Genomic DNA, 21399 nt, shown 5'->3' with positions numbered 1-21399 from the left:
ATTTTCCCACATCAGACTTTGACCCAGAGCAGGAGAGTGAAAAACACAAAAGCCAGGAAAGAGGAGGAAGAGAAAGATGGAAAAACAGAGACAGATAATGAAATCAGGAATAAAAAAGAACCTGAAAGAATAAGATAAAGGGGGAAGGGTGTGGGATGGTGGATAAAGGAGACCTGAGAATGAATCAAGACTACGCAACCTTAGTATTCAGCACGCTGCCATTCAGTTTAGCTGGCTGCAAGTTTCTGAGCAAAACTTTGGACCCTACACTTATTATTTAACAAATCAATCACTACATCTCGGATACTACTGAACTCACTGGTTTATGTTGAAGCATCACATTGATAATGCACCTTATCTGGAATTCCATTGAATCTACATAGAGTTTTGTTAGCTTTTTGGGGTGTAGTGCACTTATTAAATGTTTTACATGAATACCCTCAATAAAGTCTTGGTGCACAAATCTGTCTCAAATTCTAACTTGTGGGGCGCTCCAACTGCTAGGACTGAGAGTGGTGTAGTCCTGATAAGGACTGTGGTGCTTCTCCCAGACAAAGGTTTTTGTTTCAATTATATGAAGAATTAATAGGCAAATTTCATTAAATGTGCCAAAAGCAAGTTTAGCAGCAAAGCATATGCATCATAAGTACAAAGAACGCATTACAGTTCTAAATAAAATACAAAATAGATTTGCCTTCTAAGGTAGGGAAAAGGGGATCTCCCTAGTTACACAAATGCACATACCTTTAAAGGGCTTCAGACAAAAACTTTCATACATTCTGTGAGCATGCTTTTCAGTATTTGAGGCATAGAAAACGAGCTAAAATAAATATTTATGATATGCAGCCATTCTCAAGTTTAGCTGTACAAAAAAAAACATATTTTTTTTTAACATAAGCATGGGATGGTGGGAACAGTCCTTGATTCAGCACAACCTGAAAACTTCTCTAGGAACACTTTCTGCTTATTCAAGTGAATACTGGACATAATTTATTTAGAACAGGAGTCAGCATCAATCACGTGATGTACTGTGACTTTGAGGCAAGACGGAGAACATGGTAAACACAATCTAATGTTAGCATAAGATTGGTTCATAATGCTCTTTTTATTTACATAAAATCGTCTCTCACAGTAGAAATGCTTAAAAAATAGTATTCAATATCGTGACGCTGTACAAGAGACAGTAGATGATGTCTAATTGGTGCTGTAGGTGTTCCATGGGAATTCAGAACTCTATTGTCCCTACTCCGAACATTGGCTGCTTCAATAAAGAGCTTGAAACTTTTCAATTCATGTTGTTCCTATGCAATACGCATGGCAAGCAGACCATAAATATTGATTTGAATTGCGGTGCTTCCTAGCCCAGGTGAGGCAACAAAGTGCCCTAATTAGAATTGGACTAAAGCCCGGTAAACCACTGCACTATTCTACCTGCTCATGTTTTGTCTCATGACAATGTTGCTTTTTCAGACCTGCATGCTCTCTAATCCCTCAGCTGACGTGGTGCATGCTAATCAAAACAAGTAAACAAATACTGGATGTGTGAGTGGATGCCAGAGACCAGACCTGCAAACTTATGAAAAGTGGTCACGTGTGAGAAGGATGGTAGGGCCTTGCAATGGGTGGTGCTTAGTGCCAAGCACAGTTTGAGGTGCTTTAAAGATACTGTCTCCCCCTCTAGCACTAAAATAACAAAGCTTCTGTGGCAACCACCAACGTCTTGTGGAGGTTTCACACCTAGTTATGGACATCGACTGTATAAAACCTCCAAACAATTAACTTGAAACCTGCTCTCTGCATGGGTTTCCAGCCAATTCAGTCCACATCATATCACATCGGCTCCTCACTGTGTGATAATGTGATGGGAGCCGGTATAATTTGACACTCTGTGGCACTGTGACTTAGAAGGTCTGCAGAACATGGGACATGAGTAGGTAGCTGATGGCTGAGTGCATGATTCTACCAAGGAGTATGCAGGAGATAGATGGTCTTTCCAGACCTCACCCCATCTCTAGGATGTATCCGTTGGGTGGAGGTGGAGAAGCTGTGTTTTTCAGCAGCACAGGGAGTCAGCACTTGACCCAGACACTGCAGACATGAAGCAGTCCAGTGTGTAAACAGTCAACCCTTTATTGCTGTGTGGAATTGCTACCAGTGCTAGGCCTACTCCATCAGCAGGAATAGAGATGGTGTTAGGGTGAGAAAGGGTTTACAGTCCGCTCACATTGTCATGCAGAACTCAGTGTAAAGTGGGAAATAAGAGAAATCCTATTATTTGTATGGGGATGGACTACTTTTTCCCTTCCCCACGCCCACACTAATCAGAGGCAGTCTAGGAACATGGGGCAGGAAAGAATTAAGAGTACGCAGGAAAGAAGGGGAAGAGTCAAGTCTGATTCTGGTTTCCCTAATAAGTAGTGTCATTTAGGCAGTTGTAAAGAAAGAGCTGGTTAGGTAGAACAGAGGCTGACATTTCCTTATTTCTCTTCCACAAGGTCAATGAAGTAGGGTCTGGCAGGAAGGACGTGGCTGGTTTTCCTTAGGGCGGTGGATGAGTTGGAGGGAAGAGCTGATCAAGTAGGAGAAAGGCTGGCATTCCCTTATGTCGCTGCATAGGTGTCTGCCGAGCCTTCCTCACAGGGCGTTTGGAAGCCCAGCCCGGATCAGTACTGATCTACAAATGACCTCTATTGTGCTAACCATGAAACATAGAAAAAACTAAAAGAGTAGTTTTTTGTGCATATATGGGAAACTGGCACATGTAGTAAAGCTCTGATGGTTACCTGTATATCCAGAGGGAATAAATGTTTGTGACCTCGGGAGCACAAAACAGTTTTTCTTTCAGTGGTGCAGCATTGTTTTTTAGCAATGATCTGGCTAGTTCAGATGGTAATGACGCGATTGCCTGCTACGGTCTCTTTTTGATATCAGTGCCTCGGCCATAAGAAGTAAGAGGCCAATGAGCAGAATCGTGCAAAACACAGTTTTGTTTTTTGGGGGGTTGAGGAGGTGGGGCAGGGTAATACCATATTTTACTGTTTTGCCTTTTTTTTAAATATCGTGCAATTTTGGAACCCAAGCCTGTGCTTGTACAAAAGCACAGTTAGTTTCTAGCTCTTCAAAGGTTAACCAGTCTACACGCTCAAACAAACACACTTGACTTGGCAAGCAAAGCTACGTGAATACCAAGAAATACAGAGCTGATTTGATCACAGTAATTACCTTTAATCAAATATTAGCTCAGTGTAGACAGAAGCACACATAATGCTCAAAGAATGCATTTTACATGGAGCAAAGTCTACAGTAAAGAAACCGTGATAGCATGCACGTATGGTTATTACTCATATGTAACTGGGTGGACAGGAAGCGTTAGGCCTCGTCATATTTTATGTAAAAGATCCCGATAGATTATCGTGTATTTACGTGAATTTACTGCGAATGAATGTCCTCATTTCAAAATTCTCTCAGGCTCAAATCTTTCAAGGGACAGACATCGAAGGAGCATGGTTCCTGCGCACAAAACACAACACATCCATAACAGAACAAAAGGAAGCCACCCTATTGCATCGCCTTCAGAGACAGCAACATGCACAGTATTGCAGTCCTATATATGTTTTTACTATCGAGCAGATAACCCATCACCGTTCCTGCAAAAAGTGACCCGGCAAATGACATGCACGTCGATTCATCAAACTTCCAGAGATAGCGGAAGTGACACACGCTCTATATTAATGGCAAGGAACGTGACATCGTATGACCATTGACCCTGAAACTTCTAGGAAGTGTGGACATCACATCAGATGACCTTAACCTGATGATATCACAATAATTGACATGGTTGAAGTTCCATAATAACTGCATGATTAACATCACTACCGAGCATCAACACGTTTATTTTTTATACAACTGTATTATGGTGTGGACATTTTTGTGGGTCCAATTTAGTTATTCACTTGGGCAAAGTGATAGCTTAGCTTCGGCTTGCGCACTGTGCCCTTCTACCCAGTTCTTATGCTCTGTGGTTTTTATTCATTTTATTTTTCTGAAACCTTTTAATGGAATTGTTTTCATTTGAATCCTGATTTTGTTATTCCTAGTTATCCTAATCATTGCAGCTCATGTGTTTTATCACTGATTGCAGTCTTTTAAAAACATTTATTGAAAACTGTCCTGCATCTCTTTTCTTGGCTATGTGTGTGTAAGAGACTTGTATGTGGAGAGAAAAGGGTAAGGCTTATTTCTCCACAATTTCCCTGAGGGGTTTACAGAGTTCCATGCACAAGGCTGCCAAATATCACATTTACCGGTTGGGTTTTGGTGAAGTGCTTTTAGTGAGCCATGAGGGTTTGACCGACCAACGCGTGTGAGAGTGACTTAGTCGCCTACGACACAGAGGTGCTGCCACCCCAAATCCAGAAGTCTTGTTGGATTACAGGAGTCCTCGTGACATGGCACCTCCAACGATGGTGTAGCCACTCATTTTACGAGTCTCCTGAGTATCTCTGTATCACACACATTAAAGATACCCTAATATGTCTGTAATCTTAGAGGCAATGCTCCTCAGCCAAATATGGAGCACCTATCTAGGCTGCAGGTTGTTCAAGCTTGAACCTGAAAAGGACTTTTTCTCCTGTTGGTGTTACCAACCCTAACACCTATTCTGTAATGTAGCAAATCCTGTAAACATCAAGGATAACTGCAGACATCCGCTCACGCAGTTTCTTTTTGGCCATGTCTTAACAGTAGAGGGGGGGGGAGTCACATTCATCGTGGAAGCCCATGATGCATATAGGACAGAAATATTTCACTCCTGGGTTAACTTTCCTGAAATAGATGCAAATACATCTGATGCATACAGAAATGCAAACGCACCACAACACTACCGAGCATACCAATACTTAGAGACACTGCTCTCTTATCAAGAACATCAAAACCTGTTCAATGGCGCCCTTCCACATATAATACAACCCGTGAGATTAGGTCCTTCAGCAATGATGGACCAACATGGCCAACACTTGACACATATACACCACATCCCAATGTGCATGCTGTGCAAGAAGCTGATGTACGCACACTTTTCAATTAGCAACATATAGATGAGTGATACAATTTGTGATGTGGACTTTGAACAACGCCCTGGCAAGGGCTGCTCCAGCTGTTCATCAGTTAACCGTTCCCAAAATTAATCCATAAACAGTCCACTCAATAATGGGAAAATCACCCACAGAGTGGGAGAAGATTCTGTTCTGGACTGCACAAAAAGCAAACCAGCTGAAAGCAGTGTTTTCCCACACATGACCCCAAGACAAACATAGAATTCTCACCAGGCGCTTGCCATTTTGCGTGGTCCCCTCAATAGAGTACTATAACACCTGGGGTTCAGTCTTTGCCTCAATCTACACTACCACGCATGGTACCCCGACACTTGCCGATATACAGGAGTTGTTAAATCAAATTCAAAATGAACACCAGGCAGCCCCAGCCCTGGACTTGGGGATTAAACTGATGTGCAATTTTAATACAGTGTCCTGAATTATTTTAAGTAACGTTAAAGGTGAAGCAGCAGCATTGGCCATTCACCAATGGATCCAAGAGGTTCCTCAGCAGGAACAAGAGCGCGAGCTGGCAAAGATTATTTCCGACATCTATACTAGTATAGGACAGGATAGTCTGGGGGCCAGACCAACTAAACCACAACTAAAGAGTACCACCCATAAGGAATGTCCTAAGCAAGCAAAAGAGGGTTCTAAAAATGTTTGGATAAACAAAAACAAAATAAAGACAGAAGAAGTCAGAGAGGAGAATCTCCACATCTGGTGACTTCTGAAAGGAGATATAACCTCCAAAATAGAGAAATTTTAAAAACTCCTGATAGATACCAATATACTGATACACACCCCTCTCATTCTTTTAAGGACACACCAACAAATGGAGTGAGACAATAGGACAGTCTGAAACGCGACGTGACCACACGAATCCAAAGAAGGACTTACAACGTTTCTCAGAAGCTTACATCAAAAAAGAGGACAAATCCCCTCAACAGAAATCCCAATGTAAAAAGAAAAAGGTTGCTGTGATTTCGGTCAAAAATGCCAGCCATGCTGAGAACACTGTTGTAGAAGAGGATGTGGGCAGTGACTTTGCTAGTGCAGCAGAAGTCACGATTTGTCATGGGAATCTTATAGATCATCTGGATGTGACAGCAATTAACAACTTTCTTGTAATCAAGACAGCATACAGGAATGTCTCCCCACCGGATAGGGTTTATGAATTAAATAACCAAATAGAGGGAAGCATTGAGTGCACTATTGAAGTAATATTCTGGGAAAATTTAAACTGTGGTACTGTATTGGCAGAAAAATATTGGCCATCTGAATTTGTCCACAAGCTGCCACATGGGGAAGATGTCATTTTGCCTTCTTTCTCAGTCCTGGTTCCAGATGCAGTAAAAGAATCCTATGCGGCTGATTGGTGTCTGGCCCAGGCTCCCCCACTGTTTCGCAACCAATTGGGTTGGGTTAAAGAATCCCCATACCATGTAATACCAATTAGATTTTCACCACAGCCTCAACCTCAATATCCTCTTAAACAGTTCAAGTTCAAGTTTATTTTAAAATGCTTAGTCAATTAAAACCAATGAATCATACATACACTTAAAAAAAAAGGATAAAATACAAATATATACATCTCCTCCCTTATACTTTAAAAATGATCATGACTTCCCATTTTAATCTAAAAAAAACTTCCTGGTGTAGACATGCAATACAGCATGTCTAACGTGACTTACCTAGTGTATATTACATAGAAGAAGAATTTTATTAAATGTTATTATTGGAAGTAACTCCCTATTTCGATGGGTATATTATTGTTGTATAGTGTTTGTTGTATAATACATCTTTTTCTGTGTGTGCCACATCTTTATTTAAGTGATCCTAAAGACTATAAAGGTATATTTTAGGTCTGATTAATTTGATCTAAAAGGTTGTTACAGATGCAGATCAGGTGAGTTATAACTTCCAGTCTGTATCCGCACATCTTACACTGAGGAATTGTTTCAGTGCGTTCCCATGGGGGTCGATGGGCATCACCAGGAATAATGCCAAATCCATGTCTGATGAAAAGTTCCTTGTCAGCTTTTGACCACCCAGCCTCTAAATCTGGCTGATATTTCAGATGTTTATACTCCTCACTACCGTATCCTAGAGTTGAATTTAGTTTGGCTTCAACAACTTGCAGCAATGGACGGTAGCTAGGGTCATTAAGCAGTTTCTTCAGGTGCGAGAAGCAAGCAGTAGAGTGTTTCCCTTATGATGTAGCTCCCGCTTCTGAGGTAGAAAAGACCCCCATTCGTCAAATAGTACGCCCAGATATCTATATTGGTTTACTTGTTCCAGTACTCCCCTTTGGGTGTACCATTTTTTTAATTTGGAGAATTTATTACTTATTTCCATCACTTTGTTTTTTTCTGATTCATTTCAATTCCATTCTGTTCAGCATATTCCGATAACTTGACGATGAGCCGACGTCGGCGTATAACAAATTGGAGATAAGCATGTCTCAAACCTTAGGGGCGTGGGCATTCACCTTGTTTAGTTCCGCAGTCAGATCTGACAGAAAACGATTCAAAAGAAACGGTGCCAGCACACAGCCTTGTTTCAGACCTTGTTTTGTCTCAATTCCCCTTGAAAGGAAGGAAACGTCACCGATCTTAACTCTAACCCATGCACCTGTACATAACAGCCGGATGACTTTTAGCAGATTTCCCAGTATTCCCCAGAGGCTAGTTTCTCCCATAGAACGTGTCGCTGTACCAAATCAAAAGCTGATTTGAAATCTACAAAACACAGATACAAGGGTTGATTCTTTTTTTACATTTGTCAATGACAATGGAGAGAGTTAGAGTATTTGTGGTGGTTCCTTGGCCCTTTGCAAAGCCTGTCTGATTGGGGGAATAATATTATTCCCAATTGCCCACCTGCAAAGTTCCTCCAGTAAAAGCCCAGCCTAATATTTGGCCTTTACATCCATTAAGGTAATCAAACAATAGTTATCAGGGTAAAATGTACTACCTCCTTTAAATAATGGGTGGATTATAGCTCCCCTCCATGATTTTGGAATACTTCCTAGTTCTGTACTGTTGTTGTAAGTCACAACCAGTTTTTTTCCCCAAAAGGCTGGGTTAATTTTGAACAGTGCATTTGGGATCCCATTTTGACCTGGAGTGCCTCCATTTTCACTGTTCTTTCTTAAATTAACAACTTCCAACGTTGTAAATGTTAAATATCCAGATTCCTTTTGGAGAGTGGGGGGCTTTAGTATAAATCCTTTTGGGCTTGACTCATTTATTGTATCATTTAGGCTTTTCTCCACCAAAATGGTGGATTAAATATTCAGACCATACGGATTCCGAAATATTGGAGCTGGACAGGGTCATTGTGGCTTTGTTCAAGTCATTTATCATTGTCCAAAATCCCTGTACATGTGATTTTTTTGCTTTGAAATAAGGCCTTAGCCCAAAAAACATAATTTTACTGTTGTTTATGATCCCATATTTGTTCTGAAACTTTTATATTCTTGGTTGTTTTTGCTTTTACTTTCTTTTGATAATTATTTTGTGATCTAGCTGTGAGGATTCAAGCTGCAAATCTATCCATGAACGTCAACCAGATTTTTGTTGCATCCCTGGATGTATCATTATAACAGTGGTCAACTGTCACCATTGACCATTCTCCAATGGATTCCATTGATTTTTCAGTCCATCAAAGTTTTTTGTAGTTTGTTGTGGTAACATAACATCCCTTGGTGCAGTGAGTGCAGAGTTAAATATGGGAACACCACATCCAATCTCCAAGCATTGTTGACCATGGTCAGTCTTATCTGATTTTACGATGTAATACTTAGTAATTAGAGTAAGTAGAAATAAGAAGGCCACAGTGTAATCAATTGTTGCTCGAGCGCTGGTGACATAACAGGTGGTTGCCGGCAGAGTATCTTGTGGACATCTGCCATTAGGAGTCTGAGCCCAAGGGCCTCAACATCTTTTACCAAGTAAAGTGCCGTTGTACTGGTCTATTGTTCCCATTGACTGCCCATAGATGATCTTGCATTATAGTTTGGGCATCCCTTTCGAAGGGATTTAGTAGTTTCAAGTTGAAATCCCCAGGTATTAGAAGCTCCAGGGATTCCAAATCCTGATGGGCAGTTAATATTGTATTTATCAGTTTGGAGGATATGTGTTTCTTGGATCGTGCATCCGGATGGATGTATACATTTATTAGCAAGAGAGGGCTTAAGTGTTCTTTATTCTACCAATCTAGCTTAACTAGCAGGAAATCTTCGTTTTCCTCGTATAATCATGAGCATGATATATTTAATCCTGCTGAAATAAAAATTGCTAATTCCCCCTTTGGATGGACAAACCTTTTCTCCCTGATTGCTAGGGAAAAATAACCATAAATCCATCAATTGCAAGTGGGTTTGTAGCCCAAGTTTCCCGCAGAAAGATGATATGAATTTGTTTAATAAGCTTGTCAGATCTTTTTGTTTGATATTTGATCTAACCCCATTTATGTTCCAGGAGCAGACTTGAAGGGGTTTATCAAGAGGAGTTGACCGCCCCATGGGGGCCCGGGTGTTCGGAAGTCACTGACGATTTTCTAAATAGATTGCTTCTGACATCCAACCAGATCTAACTGCAACAAGAAGTGCGTACCAGATGCTGCGAACCCTCCTCTTAACCGCTTCTGTGCCGCGGACGTAACGGTTACGGCCCACGGCACAGTGCTCATGTGCCGAGGACGTAACCATTACATCCTCGGCACTGAGCTCAGAGGGAGAGCTAGCGCTCCCTCTGTGGGCTTCCCTCCAACCCTCCCAAGGCAGGGATGGAATGGGAAGCCCTTCCCTTTCCACCCTTGCCCGCACCACCCCACCATAATGACGTCAGCGCGCAATCATGCACTGACATCATTACAGGGTGGCAGTCGCACTGGAAGCCATTTGCTTCCAGTGCGACGAGGGAGAAACAGGTGAGTTTCTCCTCTGGCGGATGGGGGGTTTGGAACAAAGAGGCACCGGGGGAAAGGAAAGGCTTTTCCTTTCCCCCGGTGTCTCTTTGAGCATTCCTGCTGCCCGATCGCATTGCAGCAGCAGGAATGCCCACTAGACGCCCGGGATTTTTTTTTTTATTGTGATGTGTGTGTCGGGAGCGGCCCCTTGGGCAAGGGCCGTTCCCATTTGGGGGACATGTTTGTTGTGCCCATTTCTGTACCCCTCGGGGGCAGATCGGCCTATTATTTTTAGGCTGATCCGCCCCCAAGGGGGGCAGAAACCACTAGATGCCAGGGAATTATTTTTGATATTGCTCTATTTTGTTGTTTTGGGAGCAGCCCCTTTGGCAAGGGTCGCTCCCATTTTAGGGGCATGTTACCTGTGGCCATTTCTGCCTCCCTGGGGGGCAGATCAGCCTCTTATTTTTAGGCTGATCTGCCCCCAAGTGGGGGCAGAAACCACTAGAACACCAGGGATTTTAGTAAAAATGTTTATTTATGTGGGGGGGCGTGCCCTTGGGCAAGGGGTACCCCCCTAAGGGGGGCATTGAACCATTGGCCATTTCTGCCCCCATTGGGGGAAGATGGCCTATTTTATTTAGGGCCATCTGCCCCCAAGGGGGGCAGAAACCACTTAGACACCAGGGATAGTGTGTGTGTGATAGTGGAGGGGGGGGCGGCCCCTTGGTCAAGGGTGGCCCCACTTTGGGTTCACGTGTACCACTGCCATTTCTGCACCCTTGGGGACAGATCGGCCTATTATTTTTAGGCTGATCTGCCCCCAAGGTGGCAGAAACCGCTAGAACGCCATGGATTTTTTTGTTATATGTTTACTTATGTGGGGGGTGTCCCCTTGGGCAAGGGGCGCCCCCCCAAGGGGGGCATTGAACTGTTGGCCATTTCTGTCCCCCTTGGGGGCAGATGGGCCTAGTGTTTTAGGCCCATCTGCCCCACCAGTTAGACACCAGGTATAGTGTGTATGTGTGTGTGTTAGTGGAAGGGGGGGCGGCCCCTTGGGCAAGGGTCGCCCCCTTTGGGGGCACATGTACCAAGGCCATTTCTGCCCCCCTTCGGGACAGATTGGCCTATTACTTTTAGGCTGATCTGCCCCCAAGGGGGGCAGAAACCACTAGAACGCCAGGGATTTTTTAATATGTTTATTTATGTGGGGAGGCGTCCCCTTGGGCAAGGGGGGCATTGAACTGTTGGCCATTTCTGCCCCCCTTAGGGGCAGATGGGCCTATTTTTTTTAAGGTCCATTGTCCCCAAGGGGGCAGAAGCCACTTAGGCACCAGGGTTGGTGTGTGTGTTTTTTTGTTTGTTTGGGGGTGGCCCCTTGTGCAAGGGTCGCTCCCCATGGGGACACACTACTAAAGGTATTTTCTGCCCTACTTGGGGCAGATGGGCCTATTTGTTAGTAGGCCCATCTGCCCCTATGGCAGAATCCACTTAGGCACCAATTTCTAAGTGCTTGATGGTGGGATGTTTGTCAACTGACGAAGTATTTGCATCTGTGATAAAAAAAAATCCTTGCGGTATTGGTGGTGGTTGACCTGCTGTTTCCATAGTTGCATATTTTAGGTAAGTAAAAACAATTTACTCCAAAGGAGTATTGTTGCCTTGCATGAATGACCTGTTTGTAGGTGGTGTACTAAATGCAGGTTTGTGTGAAATTGTCTTTAGATTTTTGCACAATGATATTTGTGTTGTTTTACTTCTAATTTGCTTTTCTTTCTTTCTTTCTTTTTAGTGGGATTTCACTGGTGATTGCTGTGTCTGTGCAGAGTAGTTGCTGGTGATTCAAGCTTTTTCAGGCATATGAGCAGTATAGTTTTTGAGTTTATAACTCTTACTAATAAAGCTACACTTTATTACTTTTCTTACACAGTGCTGGTTGTTGGTGGTGCATTTGTCCAGTTCATTTTTGTAGGAAAGATCATGGCTAGCCGCAGGATGACCGCTCAGCAGGTGGTTGGTATGCTTTTTGAGTCATTGTCTGATCATGATTATGAGACGGACTCTGCATCTGAGGCAGAGGAGGAAGTGAGAGATTCTGGCAGTGAAGTTTCTGTCGGAGAGGAATCTTCTGATGAGGAAGCCACACTCAGTGCAGATGAAGGGCCTGTTTTAGAGGAGGACACTGATGTGCCATTAGTGCAGCAACCTGGGGCTGAAAGGTTTCCCGTTAAAAGAGCTGAACTCTGGGTTGCCCCAAACATGGAGCAGCCAGAGTTGCCTGGCTTTACTGGTCTCCCGGGGTGTAGAGTCAATACAGAGAACTTTTTGCCTGTCAATTTCTTTCAGTTATTTGTGGATGATGTATTTTTGGAAGAGATTGTTGAGCAGACTAATTTGAATGCGGAGCAGTATTTGAGGGACAAGCTGCTAGACTTAGGCCACACTCTAGAGCTACCCAGTGGATTCCCACAAATTTGGAGGAGATGAAAAGGTTTTTGGGTTTGACTCTTTTGATGGGGTTAATAAGGAAGCCGTCACTGGCTTCATATTGGTCTACTAGTCCCTTGATGGCAACAGCTATATTTCCTGCAACCATGAGTCGTAATCGGTATTTGCTTCTTATTAGGATGCTGCATTTTATTGACAATGCATTAGCCTTGCCACAAGATCACCTTGATTCTGACAGTCTTTTTAAGATTAGGCCTGTCCCTAATCATTTTGTAGATCGGTTTTCAGAGGTCTATGTTCAGGCAAAGAAATAGCTGTGGACGAGTCTTTGGTCCTCTTCAAGGGTCGTTTGGTTTTTAGGCAGTACGTTCCTAGCAAGAGGGCACGATATGGAATTAACTTATATATGCTGTCTGAAAGTAGTACAGGATATGTGTATAATTTCTGGGTCTACACTGGTAGGGATTCCAGTATTGACCCCCCTGGTTGTCCTCCCACTTTTGGAGTTACTGAGAAAATTGTGTGGGAACTTGGTAGACGGCTGTTCAACAAAGGTCACCATTTGTATGTATATAACTTCTACACTGGAGTGCAGTTTTTCAAGGAATTGTTTAGAGTGGACACTGTTGCTTGTGGCAAAATTCGTTGTAACTGGAAAGGCTATCCAAGGGAGCTTGTCTGTAAAAAACTTGAGAGGGGACAGTGCAGTGCCTTGCGGAATGATGAGCTGCTAGCTTTGAAATTTTCAGACAGGAGGGATGTCTACATGCTAAGTACCATCCATGATGAGAGTACTTCCCCCGTGACGGTTTGGGGACAGGTTGCTGAAGTGCGCAAACCTGTGTGCATTTTAGATTATAATAAGCACATGGGAGGAGTAGATAGAGTTGATCAAAGGTTGGAATCTTATACTGCTATTCGTAAGTGTTACGTTTGGTATAAGAAGTTAGCAATTCACCTCTTCCACTTAGCAACTTTTAATGCTTTTATTGTGTTTAAGGATAGGTCTCCAGAGTCAAAGATGACATTTGTGAAATTTCAGGAGTCAGTGATAGAGAGCCTTATTGTGGTGGAACAGGCCAGAGTTCCTAGAGAAGCAGTGGTGGAGGATGTGGCTAGATTGAAAGATCGCCACTTTGCTGAGCACATTCCTCCCACACCCAAAAAAGACTTTTCAGCTAAGAAATGTAGAGTGTGTTTTCGAAGAGGTATCCGGAAGGAGACTCAAATGTACTTCCCAGATTGTCCTTCAAAGCCTGGACTGTGTGTGGGTGGTTGTTTTAAGAATTACCACACCCAGAAGAATTACTGGGAACAACCATGAGTGTAAACTGCCTGTTTTGTATTTTCATATGTTCAGTTTCATGGTTGGCATTTCTGTCATGTACTTAGAGCTTTTGTGTTTGTAGTTTTGTAATTATTTCTAATTAGTTAATGGTTTCTTTGTTTAAAAAAAAAAAGTGATGCCATTGTGTGTGGAGTGGCGCTTGGCTGACGGTGTACATATTGATTTGCTGTTGGCTACTGCAAGACACTGCCAGCTAAACACCAGTCCACACACTCCCATCAGCTGGTGTGATTGCTGTATCAGGCATTTGGGCGTGTGTAAGTGATGGGCACTTGATTGGCGCTGTCTGTCGATGCGAGTGTTGTAATGTGCTTGGCCCGTGGCTGGCGGCGTGAATGGTCTTGTGCATGTCATGTATGAAAGATGTGTGAATGGACTGTAAAGCGGTTGGTGCCTTGCCGTGGCTTTACAGCTCATGAGCTGTGAGTCATTGGTTCAGTTTTTTGTCCTTTCAGTTATTAACAGTGCATTTCATTTTTGTGAAATCTCTTGTTAATAAAATTTGATCCACTGAACCATCACTCACCCTCGTGCCAAATCCAACCAGTATGTGTGGTAAAAATGACAAAACCTGCTCCGCTGTAATCAGGCGTTGCAGCACACCTGTGACATGTCAGGTGCCTCGGGTGGGACCCCAATAATGAAGCATGCCACCAACTTAGTTGCTGGGTGAGGGGTCTTTTTAACATAACCTAAGTGTGTTTCTTTTCACAATTTTAGTGTATGGAACATCACATAAGTATGTGGACACACCAAAATGATCTATTGCAAAACTACCCGTGTTTAGGGGGGGCACCTATGGTTTTCGTCCCGGGTGCGGCCTTCATCTAGGGAAACCTACCAAACCCAGACATGTTTTAAAAATAGACACCCTAAGGAGTCCAAGGAGGTGTGGCTTGCCTGGATCCCCCAACATTTTCTTACCCAGACTCCTCGGCAAACCTCAAAATTTGCATTAAAAAATCACATTTTCCTCACCTTTCTTTGTGGGATCACCACTGCGGCAATACATTTCCTACCACCCAGTGTTCCCCTCAGTCCCCCAAGTAAAATGATACCTCACTTGCATGGGTCCCCAAAGCAGAGTCAGCCTAAAAGATGTATAAAAGAAAAATATGTGCTTATCAATTCGCTGTGCTATCCCCTCAATCTCCACACGTTTTTGGCCTTTTTCTGTTGCAGGCACCTGGCCCACCCCCACAAGTGAGGTACACTTTTTTTCAGGAGACTTGGGGGAACGCTGGGTGGAAGGAAATTTGTGGCTCCTCTCAGATTCCAGAACTTTCTGCCACCAAAATGAGAGGGAAAAGTGTTTTTTTGGCCAAATTTTGAGGGTTTGCAAAGGATTCTGGGTAACAGAACCTGGTCAGAGCCCCACAAGTCACCCCATCTTGGATTCCCATAGGTGTCTAGTTTTCAGACATGCACTGGTTTGCTAGGTTTCCCCAGGTGCCGGCTGAGCTAGAGGCCAAAATCCAAAGTAGGCAGTTTGTAAAAAACACCTCTGTTTTCTGTGGAAAAATGTGATGTGTCCATGTTGTGTTTTAGGCCATTTCCTTTTTCGGGCGCTCGGCCGACCCCCACAAGTGAGGTACCATTTTTATCTGGAGATGTGGGGAAATGCTGGGTGGAAGGAAATTTGTGGCTCCTCTCAGATTCCAGAACATTCTGTCACCGAAATGAGAGAAAAAGTGTTTTTTGGCCAAATTTTGAGGTTTGCTAAGGATTCTGGGTAGAAGAACCTGGTCAAAGCCCCACAAGTCACCCCATCTTGGATTTTCCTAGGTGTCTAGTTTTCAAAAATGCGCTGGTTTGCTAGGTTTCCCCAGCTGCTGGCTGAGCTAGAGGCCAAAATCCACAGGTAGGCAGTTTGTAAAAAACACCTCTGTTTTCTGTGAAAAAAAGTGATGTGTCCATGTTGTGTTTTGGGGCATTTCCTTCTGCGGGCGCTAGGCCTACCCACACAAGTGAGGTACCATTTCTATCGGGAGACTTGGGGAAACGCTGGGTGGAAGGAAATTTATGGCTCCTCTCACATTCCAGAACTTTCTGTCACCGAAATGAGAGGAAAAAGTGTTTTTTGGCCACATTTTGAGGTTTGCAAAGGATTCTGGGTACCAGAAACTGGTCAGAGCCCCACAAGTCACCACATCTTGGATTTCCCTAGGTGTCTAGTTTTCAAAACTGCGCAGGTTTGCTAGGTTTCCCTAGGTACCGGCTGAGCTAGAGTCCAAAATCCACAGCTCGACACTTTGCAAAAAACAGCTCTGTTTTCTTTGTGAAAATGTGATGTGTCCACGTTGTGTTTTGGGGCATTTCCTGTCGCGAGTGCTAGGCCTATCCACGCAAGTGAGGTACCATTTTTATCAGGAGAAATGGGGGAACACAGAATAGCAAAACAAGTGTTATTGCCCCTTGTCTTTCTCCACATTTTGTCCTTCCAAATGTAAGACAATTTGTAAAAAAGACATCTATTTGAGAAATGCCCTGTAATTCACATGCTAATATGGGCACTCCGAAATTCAGAGATGTGCAAATAACCACTGCTTCTCAACACCTTATCTTGTGGCCATTTTGGAAATACAAAGGTTTTCTTGATACCTATTTTTCACTTTTTATATTTCAGCAAATGAATTGTTGCATACCAGGTATAGAATAAAAACCCATTGCAAGGTGCAGCTCATTTATTGGCTCTGGGTACCTAGGGGTCTTGATGAACCTACAAGCCCTATATATCCCCGCAACCAGAAGAGTCCAGCTGACGTAACAGTATATAGCTTTCAAAAATCTGACATCGCAGGAGAAAGTTACAGAGTAAAACGTGGAGAAAAATGGCTGTTTTCTTCACCTCAATTTCAATTTGTTTTTATTTCAGCTGTTATTTTCTGTAGGAAACACTTGTAGGATCTACACAAATGACCTCTTGCTGAATTCAGAATTTTGTCTACTTTTCAGAAATGTTTAGCATTGGTTTCTCACCCATTTTGGTCACTAACTGGAAGAAGGCTGAAAGCACAGAAAATAGTAAAAATGGGGTATGTCCCAGTAAAATGTCAAAATTGTATTGAAAAATGTGGTTTTCTAATACAAGTCTGCTTGTTCCTGAAAGCTGGGAAGATGTTGATGTTACCACCAGAAACCCTTTGTTGATGCCATTTTCAGGGAAAAAAACAAGAGCCGCCTTCTGCAGCCCTTTTTTCCCATTTTTAAATGGGGGGGCATTGAACCGTTGGCCATTTGTGCCCCCCTTGAGGGAAGATGGGCCTATTTTTTTTAGGCCCATCGACCCCCAAGGGGGGCAGAAGCCACTTAGACACCAGGGATAGTGTGTGTGTGTTAGTGGAGGGGGGGCGGCCCCTTGTTCAAGGGTGGCCCCACTTTGGGGTCACGTGTACCATGGCCATTTCTGCCCCCTTGGGGACAGATCGGCCTATTATTTTTAGGCAGAAACCACTAGAATGTCAGGGATTTTTTTGTTATATGTTTATTTATGTGGGGGGCATCCCCTTGGGCAAGTGGCGCCCCCCCAAGGGTGGCATTGAAATGTTGGCCATTTCTGCCCCCCTTGGGGCAAATGGGCCTAGTGTTTTAGGCCCATCTGCCCCACCACTTAGACACCAGGGATAGTGTGTATGTGTGTTTGTTAGTGGAAGGGGATGGCCCCTTGGGCAAGGGTCACCCCCCTTTGGAGGCATGTGTACAAAGGCCATTTCTGCCCCCCTTGGGGACAGATTGGCCTATTATTTTTAGGCTGATCTGCCCCCAAGGGGGGCAGAAACCACTAGAACACCAGGGATTTTTTAATATGTTTATTTATGTGGGGAGGCGTCCCCTTGGGCAAGGGAGGCATTGAACTGTTGGCCATTTCTGCCCCCCTTGGGGGCAGATGGGCCTATTTTATTTAAGGTCCATTGTCCCCAAGGGGCAGAAGCCACTTAGGCACCAGGGATGGTGTGTGTGTTTTTTTTGTTTTGTTTGGGGGGTGGCCCCTTGGGCAAGGGTCGCTCCCCGCGGGGACACACTACTAAAGGTATTTTCTGCCCTCCTTGGGGCAGATAGGCCTATTTGTTAGTAGGCCCATCTGCCCCTATGGCAGAATCCACTTAGGCACCAATTTCTAAATGCTTGATGGTGGGATGTTTGTCAACTGACGAAATATTTGCATCTGTGATAAAAAAAAAATCCTCCTTTTTCTTTCTAGTTCAAAGCTTTTGCTTTCTTTGCTGTGGCTCCTTGCAGTTTTGGCAGTGGTTGACCTGCTGTTTTCATTGTTGCATGTTTTAGGTAAGTAAAAACAATTTACTCCAAAGGAGTATTGTTGCCTTGCATGAATGACATGTTTGTATGTGGTGTACTAAATGCAGGTTTGTGTGAAATTGTCTTTAGATTTTTGCACAATTATATTTGTATTGTCTTATTTCTAATTTGCTTTTCTTTCTTTCTTTTTAGTGGGATATCATTGGTGATTGCTGTGTCTGTGCAAAGTAGTTGCTGGTGATTCAAGCTTTTTCAGGCATGTGAGCAGTATAGTTTTTGAGTTTATAACTCTTACTAATAAAGCTACACTTTATTACTTTTCTTACACAGTGCTGGTTGTTGGTGGTGCATTTGTCCAGTTCATTTTTGTAGGAAAGATCATGGCTGGCCGCAGGATGACCGCTCAGCAGGTGGTTGGTATGCTTTTTGAGTCATTGTCTGATCATGCTTATGAGACAGACTCTGCATCTGAGGCAGAGGAGGAAGTTAGAGATTCTGGCAGTGAAGTTTCTGTTGGAGAGGAATCTTCTGATGAGGAAGCCACACTCAGTGCAGATGAAGGGTCTGTTTTAGAGGAGGACACCGATGTGCCATTAGTGCAGCAACCTGGGGCTGAAAGGTTTCCCGTTAAAAGAGCTGAACTCTGGGTTGCCCCAAACATGGAGCATCCAGAGTTGCCTGTCTTTACTGGTCTCCCGGGGTGTAGAGTCAATACAGAGAACTTTTTGCCTGTCAATTTCTTTCAGTTATTTGTGGATGATGTATTTTTGGAAGAGATTGTTGAGCAGACTAATTTGAATGCGGAGCAGTATTTGAGGGACAAGCTGCTAGACTTAGGCCACACTCTAGAGCTACCCAGTGGATTCCCACAAATTTGGAGGAGATGAAAAGGTTTTTGGGTTTGACTCTTTTGATGGGGTTGATAAGGAAGCCGTCACTGGCTTCTTATTGGTCTACTAGTCCCTTGATGGCAACAGCTATATTGCCTGCAACCATGAGTCGTAATCGGTATTTGCTTCTTATTAGGATGCTGCATTTTATTGACAATGCATTAGCCTTGCCACGAGATCACCCTGATTCTCACAGTCTTTTTAAGATTAGGCCTGTCCCTGATCATTTTGAAGATCGGGTTTTCAGAGGTCTATGTTCCAGGCAAAGAAATTGCTGTGGACGAGTCTTTGGTCCTCTTCAAGGGTCGTTTGGTTTTTAGGCAGTACGTTCCTAGCAAGAGGGCACGATATGGAATTAACTTGTATATGCTGTCTGAAAGTAGTACAGGATATGTGTATAATTTCCGTGTCTACACTGGTAGGGATTCCAGTATTGACCCCCCTGGTTGTCCTCCCACTTTTGGAGTTACTGAGAAAATTGTGTGGGAACTTGGTAGACGGCTGTTCAATAAAGGTCACCATTTGTATGTAGATAACTTCTACACCGGAGTGCAGTTTTTCAAGGAATTGTTTAGAGTGGACACTGTTGCTTGTGGCACAATTTGTTGTAACTGGAAAGGCTATCCAAGGGAGCTTGTCTGTAAAAAACTTGAGAGGGGACAGTGCAGTGCCTTGCGGAACGATGAGCTGCTAGCTTTGAATTTTTCAGACAGGAGGGATATCTACATGCTAAGTACCATCAATGATGAGAGTACTTCCCCCGTCACTGTTTGGGGACAGGTTGCTGAAGTGCGCAAACCTGTGTGCATTTTAGATTATAATAAGCACATGGGAGGAGTAGATAGAGTTGATCAAAGGTTGGAATCTTACAGTATACTGCTATTCGTAAGTATTAAGTTTGGTATAAGAAGTTAGCAATTCACCTCTTCCACTTAGCAACTTTTAATGCTTTTATTGTGTTTAAGGATAGGTCTCCAGAGTCAAAGATGACAGTTGTGAAATTTCAGGAGTCAGTGATAGAGAGCCTTATTGTGGTGGAACAGGCCAGAGTTCCTAGAGAAGCAGTGGTGGAGGATGTGGCTAGATTGAAAGATCGCCACTTTGCTGAGCACATTCCTCCCACACCCAAAAAAGACTTCCCAGCTAAGAAATGTAGAGTGTGTTTTTGAAGAGGTATCCGGAAGGAGACTCAAATGTACTGCCCAGATTGTCCTTCAAAGCCTGGGCTGTGTGTGGGTGGTTGTTTTAAGAATGACCACACCCAGAAGAATTACTGGGAACAACCATGAATGTAAACTGCCTGTTTTGTATTTTCATATGTTTAATTTCGTGGTTGGCATTTCTGTCATGTACTTAGAGCTTATGTGTTTGTAGTTTTGTAATTATTTCTGATTAGTTAATGGTTTCTTTGTTTAAAAAAAAAAAAGTGATGCCATTGTGTGTGGAGTGGCGCTTGGCTGACGGTGTACATATTGATTTGCTGTTGGCTACTGCAAGACACTGCCAGCCAAACACCAGTCCACACACTCCCATCAGCTGGTGTGATTGCTGTATCATGCATTTGGGCGTATGTAAATGATGGGCACTTGATTGGCGCAGTCTGTCGATGCGAGTGTTGTAATGTGCTTGGCCCGTGGATGGCGGCGTGAATGGTCTTGTGCATGTCATGTATGAAAGATGTGTGAATGGACTGTAAAGCAGTTGGTGCCTTGCCGTGGCTTTACAGTTAATGAGCTGTGAGTCATTGGTTCAGTTTTTTGTCCTTTCAGTTATTAACAGTGCATTTCATTTTTGTGAAATCTCTTGTTAATAAAATTTGATCCACTGAACCATCACTCACCCTCGTGCCAAATCCAACCAGTATGTGTGGTAAAAATGACAAAACCTGCTCCGCTGTAATCAGGCGTTGCAGCACACCTGTGACACGCCAGGTGCCTCGGGTGGGACCCCGATGATGAAGCATGCCACCAACTTAGTTGTTGGGTGAGGGGTCTTTTTAACATAACCTAAGTGCGTTTCTTTTCACAATTTTAGTGTTTGGAACATCACATATGTACCTGGACACACCAAAATGATCTATTGCAAAACTACCCATGTTTAGGGGGGGCACCTATGGTTTTGATCCCGGGTGCGGCCTTCATCTAGGGAAACCTACCAAACCCAGACATGTTTTAAAAATAGACACCCCAAGGAGTCCAAGAAGGTGTGGCTTGCCTGGATCCCCAAACATTTTCTTACCCAGACTCCTCGGCAAACCTCAACATTTGCATAAAAAAACATATTTTCCTCACTTTTCTTTGTAGGATCACCACTGCGGCAATACATTTCCTACCACCCAGTGTTCCCCTCTGTCCCCCAAGTAAAATGATACCTCACTTGCATGGGTCCCCAAAGCAGAGTCAGCCTAAAAGATGTTTAAAAGAAAAATATGTGCTTATCAACTCGCTGT

This window comes from Pleurodeles waltl, chromosome 6 (assembly GCF_031143425.1).
Source record: "Pleurodeles waltl isolate 20211129_DDA chromosome 6, aPleWal1.hap1.20221129, whole genome shotgun sequence".
Taxonomy (NCBI): Eukaryota; Metazoa; Chordata; class Amphibia; order Caudata; family Salamandridae; genus Pleurodeles; species Pleurodeles waltl.
Note: the sequence above shows the minus strand (reverse complement) of the source record.